Source organism: Protopterus annectens, chromosome 14.part0, assembly GCF_019279795.1.
Source record: "Protopterus annectens isolate FY-2018-M chromosome 14.part0, PAN1.0, whole genome shotgun sequence".
NCBI lineage: Eukaryota > Metazoa > Chordata > Ceratodontiformes > Protopteridae > Protopterus > Protopterus annectens.
Window position 1 is genome coordinate 1,011,462,645 of NC_056748.1, and position 24,071 is coordinate 1,011,486,715.

General features: G+C 39.8%; 1 protein-coding gene across 3 annotated transcripts in view; it reads left to right on the forward strand.

The window, feature by feature from the left end:
* INPP5A (inositol polyphosphate-5-phosphatase A) overlaps positions 1–24,071 on the forward strand; it is a 3,411,481-nt gene that overhangs the window by 1,513,729 nt on the left and 1,873,681 nt on the right. The window lies entirely within an intron of this gene.

A 24,071-nucleotide genomic window follows, 5' to 3' on the forward strand; every position in this document is an offset into this window, starting at 1 on the left:
TTATGATATTGGTAATATAATAATAATAATGACACCATGTTGCCATCATTCCTGGTTTGGCTTATGATATTGGTAATATAATAATAATAATGACACCATGTTGCCATCATTCCTGGTTTGGCTTATGATATTGGTAATATAATAATAATAATGACACCATGCTGCCATCATTCCTATGTTGGCTTATGATATTGGTAATATAATAATAATAATGACACCATGTTGCCATCATTCCTGGTTTGGCTTATGATATTGGTAATATAATAATAATAATGACACCATGTTGCCATCATTCCTGTGTTGGCTTATGATATTGGTAATATAATAATAATAATGACACCATGTTGCCATCATTCCTGATTTGGCTTATGATATTGGTAATATAATAATAATAATGACACCATGTTGCCATCATTCTTGGTTTGGCTTATGATATTGGTAATATAATAATAATAATGACACCATGTTGCCATCATTCCTGGTTTGGCTTATGATATTGGTAATATAATAATAATAATGACACCATGTTGCCATCATTCCTGGTTTGGCTTATGATATTGGTAATATAATAATAATAATGACACCATGTTGCCATCATTCCTGGTTTGGCTTATGATATTGGTAGTATAATAATAATAATGACACCATGCTGCCATCATTCCTGTGTTGGCTTATGATATTGGTAATATAATAATAATAATGACACCATGTTGCCATCATTCCTGTGTTGGCTTATGATATTGGTAATATAATAATAATAATGACACCATGTTGCCATCATTCCTGTGTTGGCTTATGATATTGGTAATATAATAGTAATAATGACACCATGTTACCATCATTCCTGGTTTGGCTTATGATATTGGTAATATAATAATAATAATGACACCATGTTGCCATCATTCCTGGTTTGGCTTATGATATTGGTAATATAATAATAATAATGACACCATGTTGCCATCATTCCTGGTTTGGCTTATGATATTGGTAATATAATAATAATAATGACACCATGTTGCCATCATTCCTGTGTTGGCTTATGATATTGGTAATATAATAATAATAATGACACCATGTTGCCATCATTCCTGTGTTGGCTTATGATATTGGTAATATAATAATAATAATGACAGTGCCATGCTGCCATCATTTCTGTTAACTTACGATATTGGTGAAGTTGAGGAGAGCAGTGGTACTATGGTTGCATGTATGACCTTGCTGGGTTTTAGAGAGAAGTTTGTTACAGTGATTCTACCCCATAAGTTGCAAGTGAATGCAATTTTCTGATATTTTTGACAGATGGGTTGGGTGGCAATAGGTCAGTACATGGAATTTCAAAAGGTCATTTAAGTGACCATCAGGAGAAATAAAATGAGGCCTGAACCACATAACCAGTAAGGTAAATGACCTTATTAAAAATTCACAGGTACTGAAGACTAGAAGATACCATTTTAGGCCTTGTATCATTCTGGCTTATTGTTATGCAGATGTTTTTTTTTTTCCTAAATCAGTAATAAAATATATCTCTGTGCTGTTATGAACCAGATTCCTTTCAGCAGATTCATGATGAATCTTTAATCCTAAATCATGGATAGAAACTAAATGCCAAAAAATGTATCATCATATTCTTTGGGAAGTCATCTACCCTGGGTAACAACCACGTTGACAATATGTACATAAGAGTTGACTCAGTTGTACAGGATTTGAAAACTTATGTTGATGGTGACCTAACTTTCGACCAGCATGTGTCCACTGTCATAAGAAAGTTCTTCTGTATTGCACAGTTCATAAGCAAAGGGATTATTCTGAGATCTAAGTATGTCATTGTCCCTCTTTACTGAGCCCTATTTAGGCAGTAATTTAATATAATGCCACCTTACGCATGTATCTGTCCTGACACATGCTACAAAACTGGAATGCCCATAGAGATAACTTAGTAAAATAATACAAGATCTAAACAATATCTGCTATATGGACTGTCTCAAAGCTCTGTCGCTGTACTTGGTATCCTACAGACTGTTAAGAGATGACCTGTGTCTAGCATACAAAACATCCTCTGACTCAATACTGATGATTTACTGCACAGTAGCAAGCAAATGTCATCAGAAATACTTAGTCATAGGTTCATAGGTTCATAGGTTCATACTAGGCTATCTGCCCGAGGGCATTTACAAGCCTAGCCCATAGTTTTGTGGCTTACGCCACCCCTTTAGTATGGGGAACTATACCCATTATTTTGCTGTGCCTCTGTTGAGCAGTGACACTGAGGTAATCCCTGGGGTATATCTGCGATCTCCCATCCATTGGTCAAGATTTCTCTTGAACAAGGCCAGCGAGGTGCTCTGCCTCACATATACCGATTTTATTCCACAGCATAGGAGTCTTTGGGTGATGAATCTATCCCTCCAGCACGCCCTATTAATAGTCGAGGTTTAAGTCTCCTGCCCTTGTGGCTCTGACGGATCTAGATTTTTGAGGTGAAGCATATTCATCAAATCTGGGTTTGACATGGCCTTGTATGTTAGGCAAAGGTCACCTCTGAGCAAGGAATAGAGCTGGAGTTCTTTCAGTCGGGCAGCATAGGACAGATGTTTGAGACCCTTTATCCTTTGGTGAGGAACTTTGTGGCCTCTCCAGCTGCTGCAAGTGTCGGGTCAGATACATTCGAATGGGGCATTGTACTCAATCATTGGTCTGATGAGTGATGAGTATAGGGAGACTATGACCTCCCTTGATCTAGATGAGAATCCCTTCATGATAAGGTGGGCAATGTAGAAGGTCTTCCTAACTACTTTAGCTACATGGGTGTCGAATGACAGACTACTATCAACCTGGGTCCCCAGGTCCCTGATAACTTCTTCTGTACTCAGTGGATTGCCACCTATTTGGTAGCTAGGGGTAACCTTGTTTTTCCCGAAGGGTATGACTATGCATTTTTGGCATTTAACTTTAGGCCATGGCTCTGGCACCAGTTTTCCGCTTTTGTGAGACCCTTCTGAAAGGTATCTGTGTGAGATGTGTTTTCTATTATGGCGTTTGCAGTCATCTGCAAACTTTGTCAGCCATAACCCTCCTGTGTTTGCTTGTACTGGAAAAGTAGATGCCAAACAAGAGTGGGCCCAGGACTGAGCCCTGTGGTACACCACTTGTGACAGGCTTTGAGTCTGACATGGCGCCAGCAACTCTGACCCTGTGGGTTCTGTCACTCAGCCAGTTTGCAACCCATCTTGTGATGTATGGGTTAACATTTAAGCTGATGAGTTTTTCAATGATACCCGAGTGGGGTATTGTATCAAAGGCCTTCGCCAGATCGAGGTAGGCTGTATGGACTGCCTTTCCTCATCAATGGCTTTGGTGACTGTTTCAAAAAGTCAACCAAGTTTAGAAGGCATGATCTGCCTTTGACAAAGCCAAACTGGGATGGATCCAAAGTCTGCAAATTCCTATGTCTTTATTTATGAGGTCCATTATGATCCTCTCCATGGCTTTGCAGATAAGGCTTGTCAAGCTAATGGGCCGGTAATTTCCAGGGTCGGTGGAGGCACCGCCTTTGTGAAGTGGGACCACAGTTGCAGTGCGCCACTCCTGGATCCAGAGGTAAGACTATGATTAAACAGCTGTCCTAGCTGTGGGTTTAATTGTTGAGTTCGTGGAGCACACAGCTGGGGACACCATCAGGTCCCATGGATGCTGTGTTTTTGCTTTGGAGAGAGCAGTTCTCACTTGGGCTTGGAGATGTTTGGGGGCTGCAATCGCTTGGTATAGATATCTCTCCTTTTGGGGAGGGGAGAAGTTTGCACTGAACCTGTCAGCCAGTATGTTGGCAATGTCTGTAGGATCAGTAATCTTCACATCATTTTGAACTAGTTCTGAGCATATCTGGGAGTTTCCTCCCAGGTTTCTAACATAGCTAAAGAAGGCCTTATGATTGTCTTTTGAGTCTTTAGCTATTTTTCTCTCAAAATTTGCTTTGGATGATTTTATGAGAGCTCTTTTTTTACTTATAGTGATCAAGGGTGTCTTACCTTTTAAAGATTTTGCTCTATCTTGTAGTAGCTTCCTCCTTTTGTTGTAGAGTTTGTTTATGGCTGGGGTCCACCAGAGTGGACGCTTGCCTTTGGTACAAAGAGTCTTTGTTTTGCTTGGGATTGCCTTATCCATGCAGTCCTGCAGGTGCTGGTAGAAGGCATTTGTAAGTGATTCAGCGGCTTGAGTACTGTTTTCCGCGGCTCGGGGCCTTAAAGGAGACCACACTAGTCTTTAGAAGTGTGAAGTCGGCGAAGTTCTTTACTGTGGTCTTTTTATTTCAGGTGGGGTGGGATGAGGACCTCCAGCGAGATTAGTTTGTGATCTGATCTCACCAGTGAGGGGTATACTGTGTTGAACATTGTGCTCCCATGTTCGTGATGATGAGATCAAGTATGTTTTCTCCTCTTGTGGGATGGTGACTAGTTGTTCCATGGCATTTGAGTTTATGAATTCCAGGAACTTTTGGGCTAGGGTGTTTGGGCTTGAGTAGTGTTCCCAGTCTATATTAGGGTAATTGAAGTCACCTAGTATGATGGTGTTTGGTGATACATTTATCCCTCTAGTGTTTTCAGGAAGGCCATGTGAGGTTCCTGAGTTTGTGAGGGTGGCCTGTAACATGCTACAATTTGCAGAGCAGTCCTGCCTATGGTTAATTGCACCTGGATGGTCTCCGATGCATCGTCCAGTCTTGAGGTGTGGGTGTCTTTGATGAATATGGATACCTCCTTTCTTGGTATTGTCCGGATTTTGGGGCCGGAACGCATGATAAGAGGTAAAACCTGATAGTGCTGGGGTGCTCTCAGGAGCCTTGAACCAGGTTTCTGTCACTGCACAGACATCGATGTTCTCCATACTGAGAAGGGCCTCGAAAAGTGCATTTTGAGATTTAGACTTCTGGCATTGAGCAGCATTACCCTTAGTTTTTTCCTTTTTGTGTTCTAGGGTGGTAGGTTTAGAATTTGAGCCTTGCCTAAAAAGGCACTATGGGGTGGCAAGAGCCTTTGCCAATATCCGAATCCCAGGGTGACAGGTGCAAGCCCTTGCTAAGCAGCGTGGCTTGTCCAGCATGTCATCCCAGGCAGACAGACATTGATCCCCTTTGAATGACACCAGAGTTTAAGCCAATTGTTAAAGCTGATCATCTTATCTCTGTATTGTGGCATCATTCTTGGTGAAGGTAGGATACTGCTCAAGGTCAGGGTCATACCTGCCTGGGCTACATAATCAGAGAGCTCCTCAATGTCTCTTTTCATGTAGTCCAAGGAGGTGCCTCAGGTCGCTTACACCAGCGTGGACAATGACTGAGTCATATTTGTACCTGCTGTTGAGAGACCTGAGTGCTTGCTATGTGGCGGATTCTAGCGCCCGACAGGCAGCTTACTGTGACCTTCTCCTTACTCAGTCTGGTGAGCGGGACGTGTGTCTGACTATGGAGTCACCAATGACTAGTGTGTCTGGCATTGTGTTTGGCCTTAAGGGCTGTGACTGTTTGACACTCTGACTGTGAGGTCTATGTGTTGCAGGTGTTGTGTTCTGAGGTGGTGGTTGTTTGGGTGTCTGCTTTGGTGGCCTCTGCTGTTTTGGTAGATTTTTGATCAGAGCCGAGTATGTCTTTGTGTGTTTATGTGTGTGATTTGAGGTTGTGATGGTACTATGTGAGACTGGGTCTATAGTGTGTGTGGTAACCTTCTCCTCCTGACTGGTCTTGCCAGTCCTATGTTGAGAGAGCTCAGCCTCCAGTTTGGCCGTATAGTTGCATCTCTCGCATGTATTTGTGTTTTGTGGGAGGAGGAGAGGGTTGTCTGTACATGAGGCAATTGTAACATTGCCTCAATATTCCCAGGTTCACCAGCTGAGCAGGAGAAGACACTAGCAACTGATCCCTCGACATGCTAGAAGGACTAGACAAAAAACTTTAAAACAGATCCCGGGGACGTGGTGACCGAGAAATGGGGTTTGCCTTTTGGGGTGCTATCTATAAGAGTGCCGTATCAAGGTAATAAGTACTGTAGGAGCAAGTGCTAGGTTTAACAGATAGAGAAAAGTCTACTTGGAGTCAAGTAGAGATGATCTTTTAGGTATTAGAGAAAGTGCTAGTAACAGGGATGCTTAAAGGTAAGATTGAAAAGAATGCACTCTGCAGTGTGCACTAGAGAAGTTAGATATGAAAGTAGGTAACTTGAGTTTTACCTGTTTAAAAAGTTAAGGTTTAGTGGAGAGTTACTATTTTTAAAACAGCAAGATGGACTGAAAGGGGTGGTTACTTTTGTATTTTGGTACTATGAAATACTGTAGGATGGCCAATAAATTTAAATAATTGAAGGGGTGGGATTTCAAAAGTGATGGTTTTGTGATTACTCACATAAGCCAGTGAAAGTAGAGAGAAATGAGATATATGGTCAGATTAACATAAGAGGCGGGCAACTAGAAAGACAGTGGTATTTAACAAGACAACTTAAATGGGTGGGAGTGAGGGGAAAAATTCTGCCTGACTCAGAACAGAGAGAACTGTGGTCTCTTTTGAAGTTTTAATATGCTGTTAAACAGAATGCAAGCAAAACACAAGGTAAAGAAAACAAACTACAGTATTCAAAATATAGAAAGGCAATACAGAAATACAAAAAATAACAGCAAACAAACCTTTCCTTCACAGCAAAGTGTAGCAGAGTCTGGATGAGCCTTTCTGGTAAAGCTCTGAAATGTTTTAGTTTACTCCTTAAATAGAAATTTTAGTTCCTAGCTCCACCCCCTCTGTTAACAAGTGATTAACCTTAAGTGACCTTTTCTGTCTTATGAATGAGTCCTTAATTAATCAGTTCTTATTTCTGCCTGACTCAGAACAGAGAGAGCTGTGGTCTCTTTTGAAGTTTTAATATGCTGTTAAACAGAATGCAAGCAAAACACAAGGTAAAGAAAACAAACTACAGTATTCAAAATATAGAAAGGCAATACAGAAATACAAAAAATAACAGCAAACAAACCTTTCCTTCACAGCAAAGTCAGGGAATCTAAACCTATTCTGCAACATCAACAGAAGAGTTCAGCGGGACAGGTTTATCTTGCTGAAGATACCACTGCTCTGGCTCAGAATCCCCATCCAATTATAACAAAGCTCATTCCTGTCCATATTCAAGTGCAATGTGGATCTATGGCTGGAAAACAGAAAATTTACGGCAGGGCTCCCTCCAGTACTACCAATGGACAGCGACAGCTCCTAAATGTTTTATCCCATGCATGGGTCCTCTCAAATTATCTATGGTATGATCCCAGTTTTTCTCACTAAAGTGATATATAATTATTGAGCATGGGATAAGTAAAGCCAATTTAACACCAAATGGGATACGTTAATTTGAGTATTAAACAGAAATTGCCTAGGCTTAAAGTGGCCCACAAGGCCAGCTAGCCGAGTACATACCTATGAACTTAAATAGTTTTTCTTCCTTCAGATGTGAATCAAGGTTGAATTCTTTCTCTTGCCTTCTTATGATTTCATATGTATGCATCGATGAGCAGAGAGTGGAGCACAGTGTATCAGAATTACATCATGTAGAGTCAAGCACAGGGATTTCTGGTGCCTGTCACAGAGGTTTAAGGTTTTTAGTGCTAGTTCCTATGGTAGTGAGTTTGTTTCCCATAGCCCTCATTTGCCTGCTGTGTGATCTTGAATGAGTGACTTAAGCAGACAGTGCTCCTGGATCACTCCTGAAAGGGGACTTTGTGCCCACTGGACCTACCTGGTTAACAAATGGATATTATTATTATTATGATTTTTATTTATTATCATCATCCTCATGGGATGTAGTTACATCACATAGAGTTAAAATGAGAGTGCAATCTGTGTGATAAAGGCAGGTCAGGAGGTCATAGTTATCCAGAGCAATCACTGGTCTGCTTGTTATAATGTTGCATGAAGATATGTCAGTGTTTTGTAGCCAGTGGATAAGAAAGAGTTATCGCACATAAGCGGAATATAAAGAGAGGTATACAGGAAGTTTCTGTGGACTGTTGTTCTGTATTTGGTAAAGTAGTGAGTGACTGCCATTTGTATATTTAAGTTATTTAGGTGACTAATGAACTGGGATTATGGTTGATGAGCAAGGATCATACCATAAGAGTTTTCATTTAAAATGTTAATGCTGATGGTGACATCTGTAGTTCCACATTTCACAAATACACAAGGTCTATCGATGAAGAGCACTGCTGTCCTTTTTGCTAATGTACTGTGTGGTGCTGACTACAGAAAAGTGAAGTGTTGTACAGAAATGCCACAGCAGTTTTGTCTTTCTGAAAGATTGTAAAATAGATTAAAACCACTGTAGTTATATGTGATGGAAGCCACATGAATGTAAAGTTTTTGGGCTATTTTCATAGTTAATAAGTATGCATGATCCTACTCAAGTCTAAATACATCACTGGCAGTTATTTGAGGAAGGAGGCACACAATGCAGTTGGCTACAGTAAACATAAAAAGCTGTATAAGGTATCATTTAGTGAATATAACACTTTCCTTGTATGGACAGTCAGATTATTCTTTTACAAGGGTACAAAGTTGGAAGATCAGAAATCTGGAAATGAGGGAGCGAGAAGACAAAGGACACACAGAAGGATGAAGGAACATGCAGCATAAAAGACAAACTAGATGAAAAGGAACACTACTGTGAGCTGACATCTGTGGGAAGCACAAAACATACAAATGGAGGAAGATATATGAAGTATAGGTCCCACACTAGTCTTTGAGACCTCAGTTATTCCCCCTGTTTGACGGACCTGCAGAGGGAGACCTTGGTGTTGTGGAGGTGGAGGCCTCCTGTGACTCAGTGGTTGGAGCCAACTGCGTCAACAAATCCTGTAGCCACCAGAGGAGACATTGTATGAGTAGACGCTATTTATCCACTGTCTTCTCATCTGCTGCCTCTACCAGGCCAAAAAGTCAAGATGGTTACTATAGTACCTGTTGAACTGATAGCATTGTAAAGATTGGTTTACTAACTGGACTGCAGCAGTCACATGGACTTTTGCCTTTAAGTTTCAGTGCCATTGTTTTATTTGTTATGTACATGGAAAATGAGTTTCTGCACTAAAATAGTGGGAGGGTTGGGCAACTGTATGTACAAACATCTACAAAATATGCTTTTTTTAATAATCCCAATACTTTTGTTACCATGAGATGAATGTTTATGAATACATGTATGTTCCTCCTGCAGTAATTGTTAAGGAAGTTACAGCAGTACATTATTTAACTTGGTTCATTTTTATTTTCTTTCCTTTCATGGAAAGCATAGGTGTTGTTTCTAAATTGTTGCAGGGGTGTTAAGGATTCAGTACTAGTATGAGAAAGTACAACTCTACTGACAGACCACATACATGTACAAAAGATGTAACACACTACCGAGAACGAACACTGCTGTTACCTCACAAATGGCACCATGCTCAACTCTCTTCAGAGCAGCTCTCCACCAGAAAGCAAAGTCATTTTTGAAAGAGATGCATACTTGTGTAATGATGCAATTCAAAGAGCTCAGTGTAGCTAAGCTTCATTTGCACACTTGTGTAATGGTGCAATTCAAAGAGCTCAATGTTTCGGAGCTTCATTTACACACTAAGTTTCTAAATTGGCATCGATTTTTGTCAGCAGACTTCACTGTGACTGCTCATTGTTAACAGTCCAGAAAAAGTGTGAACTAAATAAACTGAATTAGTAAGACACGGATGATCCATACAAATTTGTAGGAAAACACAGTATGTGGTGAAATACAGTGAGATCTGCTGTCTGCAACCATTATTCTGGAGGCAAGACATGTCACTTAGTGGTATTTTATGGACTTATGAATGACACTACTGGAAAGTGTAAGCTACAATTTTCACTACTGTCTGCATGTGTCAAGGGGGTTTCTGCTCACAATCACTGTCAGTTGGGTAGAGGAAAGATAAACAGAAACATAAAAGTGATTTGAAGCATCAGTCTAGCAATGCCACACCCTAAGAGGAATCTCTTTTAACTATTTAACAATTATAATACTGGTTGCCATCACAGAAAGAGGAGAAGCACTACTTCACTTACTACACTTCTTTTATTATGAACTTGTATGAATAAAATAGTTCTGGTGTTTTGTGGAAACCAGATTAGTTTTTACCCAGTATGTCCTTGTAGATTACAAAATGCTGCAGCATCAGGGAGCAGGACATTGGACAGACAACTTTAGTCATGACGAGAACCATATCCTCTTGGATGTTATGAGTACGTATGGAAAGTGTGACTTTGTGCTTATGTCTCATAAATGACATGATGGATGGTACCATTCTGCTGTGTGAATGTGTGAAGGTACTTACAGGTGAGAGGGTATACTGTAAGGGTTGAAACAATGGGAAAGGGGTTTGAACACACTGCTGTACTTAGGAACAGCTATTGAAATAACACTGAAGCTGTGCATAGGAGATGCCATTGAAAATTCCTGCTGTGCCTAAGCACAACAGCTATGAATATTGCCTTTTATCTACTTAGATTATTGTATTGACTGCTTGCTCAGTCTTAGTGCATTAAATTACATCATGTATTAATTTGTTGCCTTTTCTCTGTGTACCTAGTATTTGCTCAGTGTGTTTTCTGGACTTCTGTCCCATATATTCTGCATTGCTTTCTTCCAGAACAACAGTTTTACTGTTATCACCACTGTTTAATGAAGAAAGCCAAATAGCTATACTTTGTCTTTTTAACATGAATTTGTTAATAGCTCACATACTTCTGTTTTGCAATTTGACAAGGTTTCTGCAACATGAAAAAGAAAAGGAAAAAAATGTCAACAACTCTTTATGTGCCTAAATTGCACAGATTTTCTCATAATGTTGCAGACTCTCTGTAATGTTTAGTGGCGTGTGTTCTTTGTATTCCGGATGTGCTAACTGTAACATATGGCTGCTTTCCATGGGCTTTTCTAGTTAAGTTTCTTCTAGCTATAGCAACTGGTAGCAGCACTTTTAGCAACAAAGTAGTATGCAACTGTTTAGCTGATGCATTCTGCTTTACTAAAATTAAGTATAAGCAATATTGTATTAAAGCAGTTCTTCTCCGATCAGCTAGCAATGCTTCCTGGGTACTTAGCAGGACTTAATGAAAACTACAGTTCTTTCATGAATTAGTGAACATATCAATGTGTAGATGATCTGGATTTGTTTATTTCAAGCTTATTGAACACTGATAGCTTTTAAACTTAAACAGTTGCATGGAAGAAAGATGTACTGCATGATGGGTCAGTCTCCCAGAGTACTTGTATGGCTGCTTACAGTTATTGATGTTGGAGCATGAAGCTGTAGGAAAAAGATGAAAGCACTGTGGTCTAAGCTGCTGTCAGTTAGTAAGAGTAAGCCTTCATCAGTTACCTTTCATTTCGTTATGAGAAAAGCACTGCAGGCCTAAACCATTTAAATGAAGTGGATGTCGCTGCAGTAATATGCTGCTATCATAATTCTTCTCCTCATACCTCTCTGCCATAGTGAATAGCGGATCAATGAATCCACCATTGCAAGTGAATTATGGTCTTGCATCCTAGGGCCCGATTCTAGCTTTGAATAATTTTGTTTTGAAATTTATGGAAAATTAATTATAGTTTACAGATGTTCCTCGGCTCTTGGGGGAAAAAGATTGGATGCATTTATGATGAGGGATGCAATCTGCTTTATGAAATGGCTCATTTTTTCCCCCCTTATGTTCAATAAAAGACAGGCCTGATAAAGTATAAGAGGTGAGATTGGTTTAGTAAGGGCACTGGGCCCTTCATGATGAGTTAAATCACTGCTGTCCAAATCTGTGGCCAGATAATTATGTGATTCGTGAGCCACTTCACCCCACTGTATGTTATGATGTGCAGCAGTCAACTGCTGGGGCCTGGAGTGAAGGTGAAACTGTCATATCGATCTTTTTAGCACTAAAATATGAGCCACTTTACTCTGCTCCTAGACGCTGTGATGTGAAAAATAGTAAGTCGGATCCAAATTAAAAATATTGATCTCTGGAAGGTGTTGTGAGTAAATAAACACCACTCTGAAGTTTCTGAGTTGCGTTAGGAATGTTTTCTGCAGTAAATGTGTCATGTCAGAATTCTGATTTTTTTTTAGGATGTTTGTTTCCTCTACGAATTGATTTCTCATTGCTTGCTTCTTAAGCTGTTGAATTTTAGGCACCTTCTCTTGACTTTTGACTTTTAATGTTTAGCCAAATCACTTTGTATGGGGTGTCCACATTGCTTCTAATCCACTTGCCCATTGATTGATTGATTTTCAACTCAATAAACTTGCATTACCCTTGCTTTATTTAGAGCTTCCATCATAATTTTTTGTACATTTAGACTTGACTTTTTTATTTCCCCTTAACAGATGAGCTGACATTGGTCTATCAAACATGTGGGAAAACAATTGCCACAAGGTTAATTTTATTGCAGGCTCCATGCATTTTAAGTAGGTAGTGAGGTATTTTCCACTGCAGGGTCTGATAAATCGCTTTTATATAACAAAGTGGATGACAGCCCAGCATAAAAAGAACTGCAAAAATGAAACAGCCTTGCATTTCATAAATTCGTTCAGTATTATAATTTATATTATTAGAGTGCTGGTTGAGTAGGTTTCAGATATTGTTCTATATTTTTAAATAAGTTTTAGTATTTTAATACTGGAATTGCTAAGTGAAAGCTCCAGAATGCAATATCTCACTTATTGTGCTATACTGGTTCTGTCCAGCCTTATGGTAGATACAACAATATGTATAAGTCAATTTGCTTAAAACAATTGTAAATTGGAGTGTGGATATTATATCAGGGTATCTAGTTGCACTGTAATACTATATTTTTTCTGAGGATGGATGTCTGTGCTTGTGTTCCTCTTCAGTTACATTTTAATCTGTTTTTGCAGATTGTGCAGTTTTGGTCAAATATAATTGTTGCTTTATCTTTTTTGCTTGCTAGGCATTGTGGAAAAGCAGTAAACTGAATTTTTAAGCTTTTGAGCTTAACTTAAGAACATTTTTCTCCAATGTAATGCATTATGTGTAAGTTATATATAATGTATATATGTATGTTTATTTGTGTGTATGTGTGTGTGTATTTATATATATATATATATATATATATAGATGTAGATAGATAGATTTACACATAGGATGATAAGCCTTTTTGTTGTTTGACTGCTATCCTGTGTACTCTGCACTACCATGGGGCAATGCAGTAGGCTTAAAATATGCTATATAAGGTGACTTCATTGTCACCATCTGCGTAAGGAATAAAGACAGTAATGCATAACAGAAACATTTCATGTGCAGTGTTACATTGCTCAGATTTCCACTGCCCATTTCCCATCCCCTTTACCTCTAAGTGGGATTAACAGGGCTCATCGAACACATTAATAGCAGCTAGTGAGGGGACCAGATCACATGAGGTCAGCTGTTGGCAAAAAACAAAAAATGTGTAAATAAAAAAAATGTACCCGAGTCAAGTTCTTTTGTCCTCTCTCTGTCCTTAAACACACACCTTCATCATTTTTTTGGTATTGATGTACTAGCCTGTCACTAGAACCTTCTGTCAGCACCTGTTGTTTCTAATGTTTTGAGTTCTTACTTTCCTGTAGTGGTTGCATGTACTATCATAATGCTTCTATGCTTGGTGTTTTATCACAGTTGTCCATGTTTACTGCATTTAGCCATATACACCATGTTGTTGATCAGTGTTTATATTGCACTGCTTGCAGCCTCTTTAGGCTTTCAGCATCTTAACTCCTGCCTTCCCTAGGAATGTGGCATATTTTTTTTCCATGAAAGCTCAGTAGATGCTCAAAACAAGTTATAATTGATAGAGATGATACTTTGGCAGTTTATTACAGAAAGTTAAGGTTGTGAGAGGGTATGCCCATCCTATACTACAGGGTTTGATTCTGTCAGTTTCCATTTGCCTGTGGTATAATTCTGAGGAAGTCACATGACCAGACAGAATTCCTCGGCTGCCTCTGAAAAGAATCTTTTGTCTAGTGTGTTTACACAGTCAACAGATGAATAAAATAAATAAAAAATAATAAGATAGTTTGTGTGATAAAAAACCTGAAACAATGTGTTTGGTAGTGCATGTATAAACATTGCTTACAGGAAATATTCTAAATTATAGTTAAGTAAAGTCTACTTATTTCAGACAGCTTTTGTCTATATCTGCATATTTTAGAAAAATAAGCTGGAATGTGTTATGTAGTATATACTAAAACAGATTATTAAATACAACTCATTTCAGACTAAATGTTGGTTTTACACACATACAGCTGTTTCTCAGTGTTTCTGTGTGCATATATATGTATATATATATATATATATGTAAGCCTTTTTTTCCTGCAGTGAGCACAGATCTTAGCTGACAGGCATTGTAGAGAATCACAATCTGTGCTGTATTAAAGCCAGTAGGTTTCATCCACCAATCACAAACAGAACAAACAGTCAAGTTTCAACACTACATGGAAAGTAAAAAGCAATCATTAATTTACCATATCTTGCCAATCTGCTGTACATTATAGGTAACAAACTGCAACTAAATGGTGTTATATTCCTGCATTGTAGATATGCTGATAAGTATAACAAATCAACATCTACAAAGATGAATTTGTCTCCAACACAGACAATTAACAAAAGGTATTTATGTGGGGGCTTTAACCCCAACACATTCCATCATGAGGATGTCACACTAACACCCCCTTACTTATAAATAATAACTGCAAACCTACTGTCACTCCATCATGGGGGTGTCAGACTCACACCTCCTATAAATAGTAACTGTAAACCTACTGTCACTAAGTGGAAACAAAAGAGAAAGACTCAGTGTTGTATTATAGTTAACAAATGTGAATCAACTACAGCACAAATCCATGTTGTATGTGGATATGTGTATAGATACATATAAATGTATGTATACACATACACATACACACACACACACACACACACACACACACACACACACACACATAAACACGTGTGTGTTTGTGAGTATCTTGTGGTATGTTACTGTACAAAAGTCCACAAGTCATATCTCTGAACCTCTTAGTGCAAGAAATCTGGACAAAGCCAAACAAAATTGGGGAAGAAGGCCCCAAACTAGAGACGATTGTTAAATATTGCTGTTATAAACTTAAAAGTTGATCAGGTTATTCAGGTTATAGGTTCTCTATTAGCATACCTTTTATGAAGGATGTGAAGTCTGAAACTCAAATGTTAGTCATTATTTAGTGACTTTAGTCCTCAATGATGTCAGAAAACCTCAAATGTTATGAGGAACATATTAAAAGTATGAAGCAAAAATCTGGACATTCTGCGGAAATCTGGGCAGTTGAGAGGTATGCCACAACTGTTGAAAAGTCAAACAAAAGTCAGTAATTCAGACTTCTCATACAAATAAATACACCAATGGAAATTACTTCCTGCAATGGCAAGCAAGGAAAAAACATATAAAATACATGCTTTTTTGAGCCCTACAAACAAAAGGATATTGTCTGTCATACAAAGTCCTATAATTCCCTTCTGAAGAAGGCATGAATAACCACAAACCAAGATGCTTTGGAGTATCTCTAATTTCAAATGTATACACTAAAGTAATTCTTACTGTAGCCCCCCCCACCCAGAACTGATGATCCTGGCATGCAACTCCCCCCCCATGAGAGGCTAACTGCACTCTGTGTTGGCAAGGCTATAGCCCTCTTCATATACACCACTTAACTGAATAATTGGTTTTATTAACTAAACTATGTAGAAATTCACTCTGCCTTCTACGTACTAGAGTTTTCACACTATTTGCCTTTCCTTTCCTTACTTTACATCGTTTTAATACAACATTCTGGTGAGAAGCACATCACTATGTTACATATATTGTGTGAGTGCTTTTTATAATCACAAGAAGACACTCCAGAACATAATAAATTATCATTTTTGTTGTAGACTGGAGCACTAGCTTTGTATCATTCTTTCACAGGTATTAAATGGGCTGATATTCCATCAGTGTAACTGCCTTAGGAGTACTTTTTTACTTAAATGTAAGTAGTTAGCAGTGTTATCTACTGTTAACCCTGTAACTCCTGGCTTTACTAGCTGTCTTTTTTTATATATAGGAAAGTCTTGAGTTGGGCATCTGTGTCCTGTGGAAAAGCTGAAAAAGGACATATGTTCTTTGTGTTTCTCTGTTGCAGTCATTACATTTGGGTAATCTGCTGGCAGGTTGCCCTCAGTCGGCCTGATTAACAAAGTCTTGGGTCCTGCGTTGGTTGCTGTCCCTCCTTCCATGATGTCAGGCCGTCAGGGGTATAAAACATGCAGCCGACGCCATTACATCAGTTTTTCTTGCTGAGCGGTGCCCGAAGCAGAAGCAGTTCGCAAGTGCCGGTCGGCCGACCTCTGAAATTGTTGTTTTCGAGTTTCAGTACCGAAGTCTTCAACTAAAAGCTAAGTACCCCTTTGGGGAAACTTTTTCTTGCTCCTTACCGATGTCAGTAAAAGTTAATAATTGCATTACTTGTGGGAAGCAAATACCTCATAAGGATTTTCATTTGTACTGTATTCCTTGCCTAGGCCCTGACCACAACGTGCCTTGCTGTCGGTTTTGTGCTAAATTTAATCAACGCACTATTAAGCGTCGGAATATTTTTGCTTCTAAATATTTTGGCTCAAGATTTAACTATCCCGAAAAGTCATTGGTTAGCTGTCCGACTACCGGAATACCTAAAAAAATGCAAAGAAAATGACAGAGACAGACCATCGAGGTCCAAAACCGATGACGACCCTTCTAAGCCAGTCGCCAGTTCGCCGGTACTCAGTGAAGTGCTTTCGCAGACCCTGATACCCGCTACCTTTGATTCGCAGGCCTCTACTAAGACCCATTTGGAATCCAGTATGCCGCGAGATGCTTTAAGTATTGAACCCGTGGATATCTCTACCTTAGATGGGTCTGGAGCCGCTGTGCAGGCACCAGCTTCTGAGGGTGTTTTCAGGCCTAAAGATTTGTATATTAAACTGATGCCATCTTCAAAACTAAGGCCAAAATCTACTTCTATGTCTAAAAAACCGATGCTTGGGCCATGTGTGCAGGGCCCAATGCCTAAAAATCAAATGATCAAAATGGCTGAAGATTTAATTACCTTGATCAGGGGTAGCCATCCCCCTCCTGCTTAGAGGCCTAGGCAAGGCACTGACTATGAATCCTCAGATCAGGTTTGTATTTCTTCTGATTCTTCTTCTGAACAGGATTTATCTATACCTAATTATGAGGATTCTGATGCAGAAGATTCCATCCCTTCTGCTTCTCCCCCTGAGGATTTCTCTCTTGGAGAAACTTTACATGCCTTAAGGGAACACTTCCACTGGGAAAGTCAGGATTTCTCTGAATCTAAAAAGAGACTTAGGGATTTTCTTCTTCTACCTCAGCATAGGCCTTTGGCTATACCTCCTGTTCTAGACATTGTTGATGATGTTTTTTCAGAATCTAGTATGACTCCTGATTCTCTGCCTCTGGCTCCTAGTAAGCCAGACAGATACTACAGGGTTCCTGACTCCCACAAATTCCTTTTCAAAAACCCTACTGCTGATCCTGAAACCATCTCTCAGGGTTCCAAGGGTGTTAAGGCCTTTACTGCTAAAAATCCTACCCCTTCTGACAGAGATTCCAGGGTGCTGGATAGGAGGGGTAAGACGGTTTACACGTCTGCAACCTTGGCAATCAGGGCTTTAAACTGTCAATTTCATATGCTTAAATATCAACAGCATGTCATGGGACTGCTTAAACAGAAAATGGTGTTGATGTCTGACTGTGTGGAAAATAGAGTTGCAGGATTTATTACATTCAGCTGAACAAGTTGGAAAACATACTTTGCAATGTGGTTTTGATTCTTTGGAGGCCTCTTGCAGGGCTGCTGTAACTGGGTCTGTGATAAGAAGGCATGCTTGGCTCAAAGGGCAAAATCTGCCTGACCATTTAAAAGCAAAATTGTTGGATGCTCCTTTGTAATAGGACAGTCTCTTTGGTAATAAGGATGAAGAAGTTTTAAAAAAGATGGAAGATAAAGCTAAATCTATGCAAACTGTGAAAGATTTCTTACAAGTGCAGCCATCCAGATTTAGTAGGCACTGGCCTACTAAGAACTGGTCCTTTCCAGTTCCCTCGAGAGCCGCTCAAGTCAAATCCAGACATTCCAAAAGCACCAGGTTTCAGTCACAAGGAACTTTTAGAACAAAACAATGGGGTGCCTCCACCTCCAAACATGGAAGCAACAAGGCACCTCCCTATGGTAAACAGTCTCAATTACTTTCCTCTACAATCTCCAAGCACTTACTTTTTGGTCGCCCCTTTGGGGGGAAAATAGGCACTTAATGCACAAAACTGGCAACTGATTACCCAGGACAAATGGGTTTTAAATATAGTATCCCTGGGATACAGATTTCATTTCCAAATGTTGCCAATCCCAAACAGATGGTCAGATCTGCCTCCAAATCAATGGGCAGAGGCCAAGAAACAAGTTTTGTCCCTCATGAATATGGGGTCTATTCAACCAGTACCAGAAGAGGAAAAGGGACAAGGTTTCTATTCAAGACTTTTCCTGGTACCCAGAAAAGACAAATCATGGCATTCAATTCTGGACTTATCCATTCTAAATACATTTCTGGACATTCCAAAATTCAAGATGCTGACTCTTCACAACAGTTACTACCTATGCTACGCAAAGATGCCTGGTTGGTAACTCTAGACTTAAAAGCGGCTTACCTGCATATCCCAATCAGGGAATCTTGCAGAAGATACTTCCACTTCAAAGCAGGCTACTTGCATTACCAGTTCTCTGCACTGCCCTTTGGCTTATCTACTGTGCCCAGGGTCTTCACAAAGTGCCTGGCATCAGTAATTGCATTTTGCAGGCAAAGAAATATTTAAATTTATCCATACCTGGACGATTGTCTAATTCGGGCAGAAAACAAGGACATTCTTCTAAAGCATCAGGCGTTTGTAAAAAGGGTTCTAACTTGTCTAGGGTACACCATAAACAAAAAGAAATCACAACTGGTACCCTCTCAAAAAATTACATTCCTGGGTGCAAGCTTGAATACAACTGCCCAGATGACTTACTTACCTTATGCCAGAAAAGCAAATTTAATTGATGACAGGAAAGTGCATTCAGGGCAAATGGAGCCCAAATCAAATGCACGTACATATCAATCAGAAGGAGATGCTAGCTATACAGAATGCTCTAACAGCCTTCAAGGACTACCATCATCCAGGACAACTAGTGATAAAGACAGACAACACCACAGTTATGTGGTACATAAACAAGCAGGGGTTACACATTCCTACCCCCTTTGCAGACTAGCCATGGCATTGTGGAACATGGCCTTGACCTATCAGATATAACTACAAGCTCAATTCCTGCCAGGAAAGCTAAATACTCTGGCAGACGAACTAACCAGAAATCTTATGGACCCACACGAATGGAAACTGGAACCACAAGTTTTCACCATGTTGACTCGCAAATCGGGGAACCCAGACATAGATCTTTTTGCTTCACCCCACAACTATCAGTTGGACAAATTCTGCACAAGGATTCATCACAAAAAAGCTTGGAAAGTGGATGCTCTATCATTCAGCTAGAAAAACATATCAGTCTATGCCTTTCCTCCTCTGCCTCTGCTCTCCAAAGTCCTACTAAAAGTCAAACAGGACAAACCAAGAATTATTCTGATTGCTCCAGACTGGCCTCGCCAACACTGGTACCCACTCCTGCGCAATGTGTCACATCTTCCTCCGTGGCACCTGCCTCGGACACCTTACCTACTGTCTCAGCAGAACTACCAAATTCTGCACACTCAGCTCCAAACTTTGAATCTTGCAGCGTGGCTAATCAACTAATTTCACCCTTGGCATCCCTAAGCAAACCAGTGATGGGTGTCATTTTGGAGGCTAGAAGGCCTAGTACTAGAAAATGTTATGCTGACAAATGGAGAAGATTCTGTGCCTGGAACCAATCACAAGGAATAAGCACAGCAATGCCCAATATTCCTCAGATTCTGCAATACTTAACTGAGATGCTTCACAAGGGCCTATCTTTTTCTTCCATAAAAATACATGCCTCTGCCATTTCAGCTCATTACAACACAGAACCTCTCCTCTTCTCACATCTTCTGCTAAAGCAGTATCTCAGAGGGGCCAAAAATTTAAGACCACCCAGGAGAGCAACAACTCCTGCATGGGACCTCAATTTTGTTTTGGAAAAACTCACTCTTTCTACTTTTGAGCCAGCTGCTACTGCAGACCTAAAATTTCTCTCATGGAAAACAGCTTTCCTTTTAGCAGTCACTTCAGCTAGAAGGATTTCAGAATTACAGGCTCTTATGGCAGTGGAGCCTTTTATTATTTTTTATCCGAACAGAGTGGCTCTCAGGACCAATCCATCTTTCATGCCTAAGGTGGTATCCAGTGTGGCTCTTAATCAGACCATTCATCTGCCAACCTTCTTCCCCAATCCACAGAACAAGGGTGAGTGGATTTTGCCTTCATTGGATGTACACAGACAACTTAGATTCTACTTAGAACAAAATCTCTAAGAAAATCTGAGCAACTATTGGTGGAATTTTCTGCAGGGGCAGAGGGAAAAGCTATTTCAAAGCAGACTATTTCCAAATGGATAAGCCATTGCATTTGTTTCTGCTACATGCACCATGGTAAACCTATCCCCAAGGGGTTCGGGTCTCATTCCACCAGGGCTGCATCTACTTCTGCAGCCTTTCTAAGAGGGGTTCCTACCAGAGACATTCTAGAAGCTGCTACCTGGAGCTCAGTTCATACATTCACCAAACATTACAATTTGCCTCTCTTCTCTAAATCCAGAGCTGACTTTGCCACTGCTGTCCTGCAGGGCCTTATAGCTGCTCCTAATGCTGTATAAATCCATACTCCCAACCATAGCTTTGGGATTCTACCCAAATGTAATGACTGCAACAATGAAACACGAAGAACATAGTACAGCTGTGTACACTTACCATAAATGTAGATGTTCGAGTGTATTCACTGTTGCAGTCCTGGTTACCCACCCTCCAGCCCCATTTTCCTCTTACTATACCTCTCCTTTCTTTTACTATGCTTAAAAGCCTTTTTGGGCATATTTGCTTTTGTTTGGAGGTATATGTTTTGTGTTTTAATTTATATATATATATATATATATATATACATGTTTTGCTCCCCATTTGGGGGGCACCTGACATCTGGGGCAAGAAAAACTGATGTAATGGCGTCGGCTTAATGTTTTAAACCCCTGACGACCTGACGTCATGGAAGAAGGGACAGCAACAGATGCAGAACCCAAGACTTTGTTAATCAGGCCGACTGAGGGCAACCTGCCAGCAGATTACCCAAATGTAATGACTGCAACAGTGAATACACTCGAACATCTACATTTATGGTAAGTGTACACAACTGTACTATCCTTATGTTTTATGGAAAACATGTTTTCTAACTTTTCTCTAAACAGTGAAAAGCATGAACATGTTTTTTTGAAACACCTAAAGGTGATGCACTATAAGAAGAATGCACATCAGCACATTTTTCTTTTTGCAATAAATTGGTTGTGTGTGTGATCTGTCAAACTGTCATGCTTCAGTAAGAAATGCCATGTTTTGGGCATTTTAAAGTTGACAACCCCAGTGGTTCCTTTCCTGAATTATGAAGTAAAAAAACTTTTCACTGGTGTCCAAACTTTTGCTTCGATAGAGCAAAGAAGAAAGATATATGCTGTTCTTGAGCATTATTCATTATATAAGTTATCATGACTACTGTGCAGATGTTTAGAATCTGAATTCTAAAACACCATGAATTGAACAGAGCCTATTTATTTTATTTACACTATGTTGACTGATTTATTCCTACTAGGCAAATGGCCTCTTTTTCAGATGAGACACTAGGTGGCATTTATACTAAGTAGGAGGAAGTTAGCCATGACATTGGGGAACTCCCCCTAGTCTTTTTGATAAATGCAGTGAAGTCTTTTACAACCACCTGAGCTACCAGCAATGCAGGGAGATGGGGCCTTGGTTTGTGTCTCAGCTGAAGCAGAACACATCTAAGAGTGCAGCACCCTCTTATGCTACACTGCAGTGTCAGTATAGGAAATTAATCCAACTGCTTAGTGTGGGAATAGAACACACATCCTTGTGTACCCAACGGTGAGTGCACTCAATGTTGTGCTAGTGAGTCTGCCTAAAAGAAAACTCATATTTCTGCCACTCTGTTCCTTTGTTAACCCCATAGTCTAGTTTGTACAAGATTAATCAGAAATGTAATCAAACTCCATTTATCAGACTCTTTAAATAGGTTTAGCATAGCATGGTTTAAGATATTAATATTAATAAGATATTTGTTTATAGCATGCACATGGGGAGCTTGCCAGAAACATGTACTGCATAGAACTGTTTTTAATTCAGAGACAGTGTAGCATTATAGTGATATGCAACCACAGTTAGGTAGTGCTACAGCCATCTGTCAAGCATCATTGCATGAAGATGCACAGTCAAGATGTTGTAGCTAATGGAAATCAGCCATGTGCTCTTCCCTGGAGTCTTACAGTGGGATCAAAATAGCATGGTGCAGTGATTCAAAGACTAGCTTTACAACTTTAGTTTGGAGTATAGCAGTGGGAATGCACTCAGTCTCTTTACTGTGTCCATTCATTGATGTCTGCGGCAGGCACAGGCTAGGAGTGGGTATATGCCTGTGTGTGTGTGTGTGTGTGTGTGTGTGTGTGTGTGTGTGTGTGTGTGTGTGTGTGTGTGTGTGTGTACCTGTGTAACAGTATTGCATGGGTTCTTAGAGAAAACATTAACATGGTTAAAAACAACTGTGCTGTGAGTTCACTTTAGAAGCATGCAGACATTTCTCTCAACCCTTTAGTGTAAGAAATCTGGACAAAGGCCCAAAAATAGGGACATACTTTAAATATTGCTCTTATAAACTTAGAAAGTTGCTAAAATAACAGGATTTCTGTTAACATGCATTTTCTGAGGGATATCAAATTTAAAGTCAAATATAAGCATGGATGGGGAGGGGGAGCTCACTTTTACAGCTCCACTCACTTTTACAGCTGCAAGACCTGTCGGGAAAAATTAATGAAGTGGAGTTTTCATGCTAACATGGATTTGCGCAGGGAAGTTAAACTAACTAAACTAGCTGCTGCTGTTCTCTTATTGTTCTGTGTTACAGGAGTTATGCTGCCGCTGTTCCGTTGGTGCTGCCAGAGTCATGCCAGTAAGGAGAGCTTTGTTCTTTTATTTGCAGGAGTTTTGCTGCTCCCGTGTGTGTGTGTGTGTGTGTGTGTGTGTGTGTGTGTGTGTGTGTGTGTGTGTAAAATGCCCCAGTTAGGTATACCTGGTGGTTAGTGTTACTCAGGCTCATACAAGACCCTGAATTCTCTACCCATACCACCACTTGTGATTCAGGGAGTTGAGTCCATAGTTCTCCACTGTCCAGATTTTTACAGAATGTTTGGCTCATACTTTTGGTCTGTTTCTCATAAAATGTGCGTTTTTCTGGCAAATCCCTGAGAAGTGACTTCACTAAATAATGATAGCTCTTTTAAGTTTCAGTCTTCATATATTTCACGAAATACATGACATGGTAACACAAAACATTTTACTTTAGCAACTTTCTAACATTATACAAGCAATATTTAAAATGTGTCCCTGGTTTTGGGCCCTTGCCCCCCCCCCCAAATACATTTTGGCTTTTTCCAGATTTCTTGTGCTGCGAACTTGAGTGATTTAGTTCATAATCAAGTGGGTTTTACAAGGAGCTAAGAGCTTCAGGGGAGCTACTTATACTAAGTTGTTTGCATTGTTAGTAACACAACAGGTAGTATACTTACTTTTGATGCAGAAGGCTGTGGGTTCTACTCCCACAGTATGCAGATGGATGACTGATACTGTAAAACTTCACCCTTCTCCTCTGAGCTTAGAATTTAAATCCTCAATATTGTCTAGTGCATCCCTATTTCTTTTACCTACA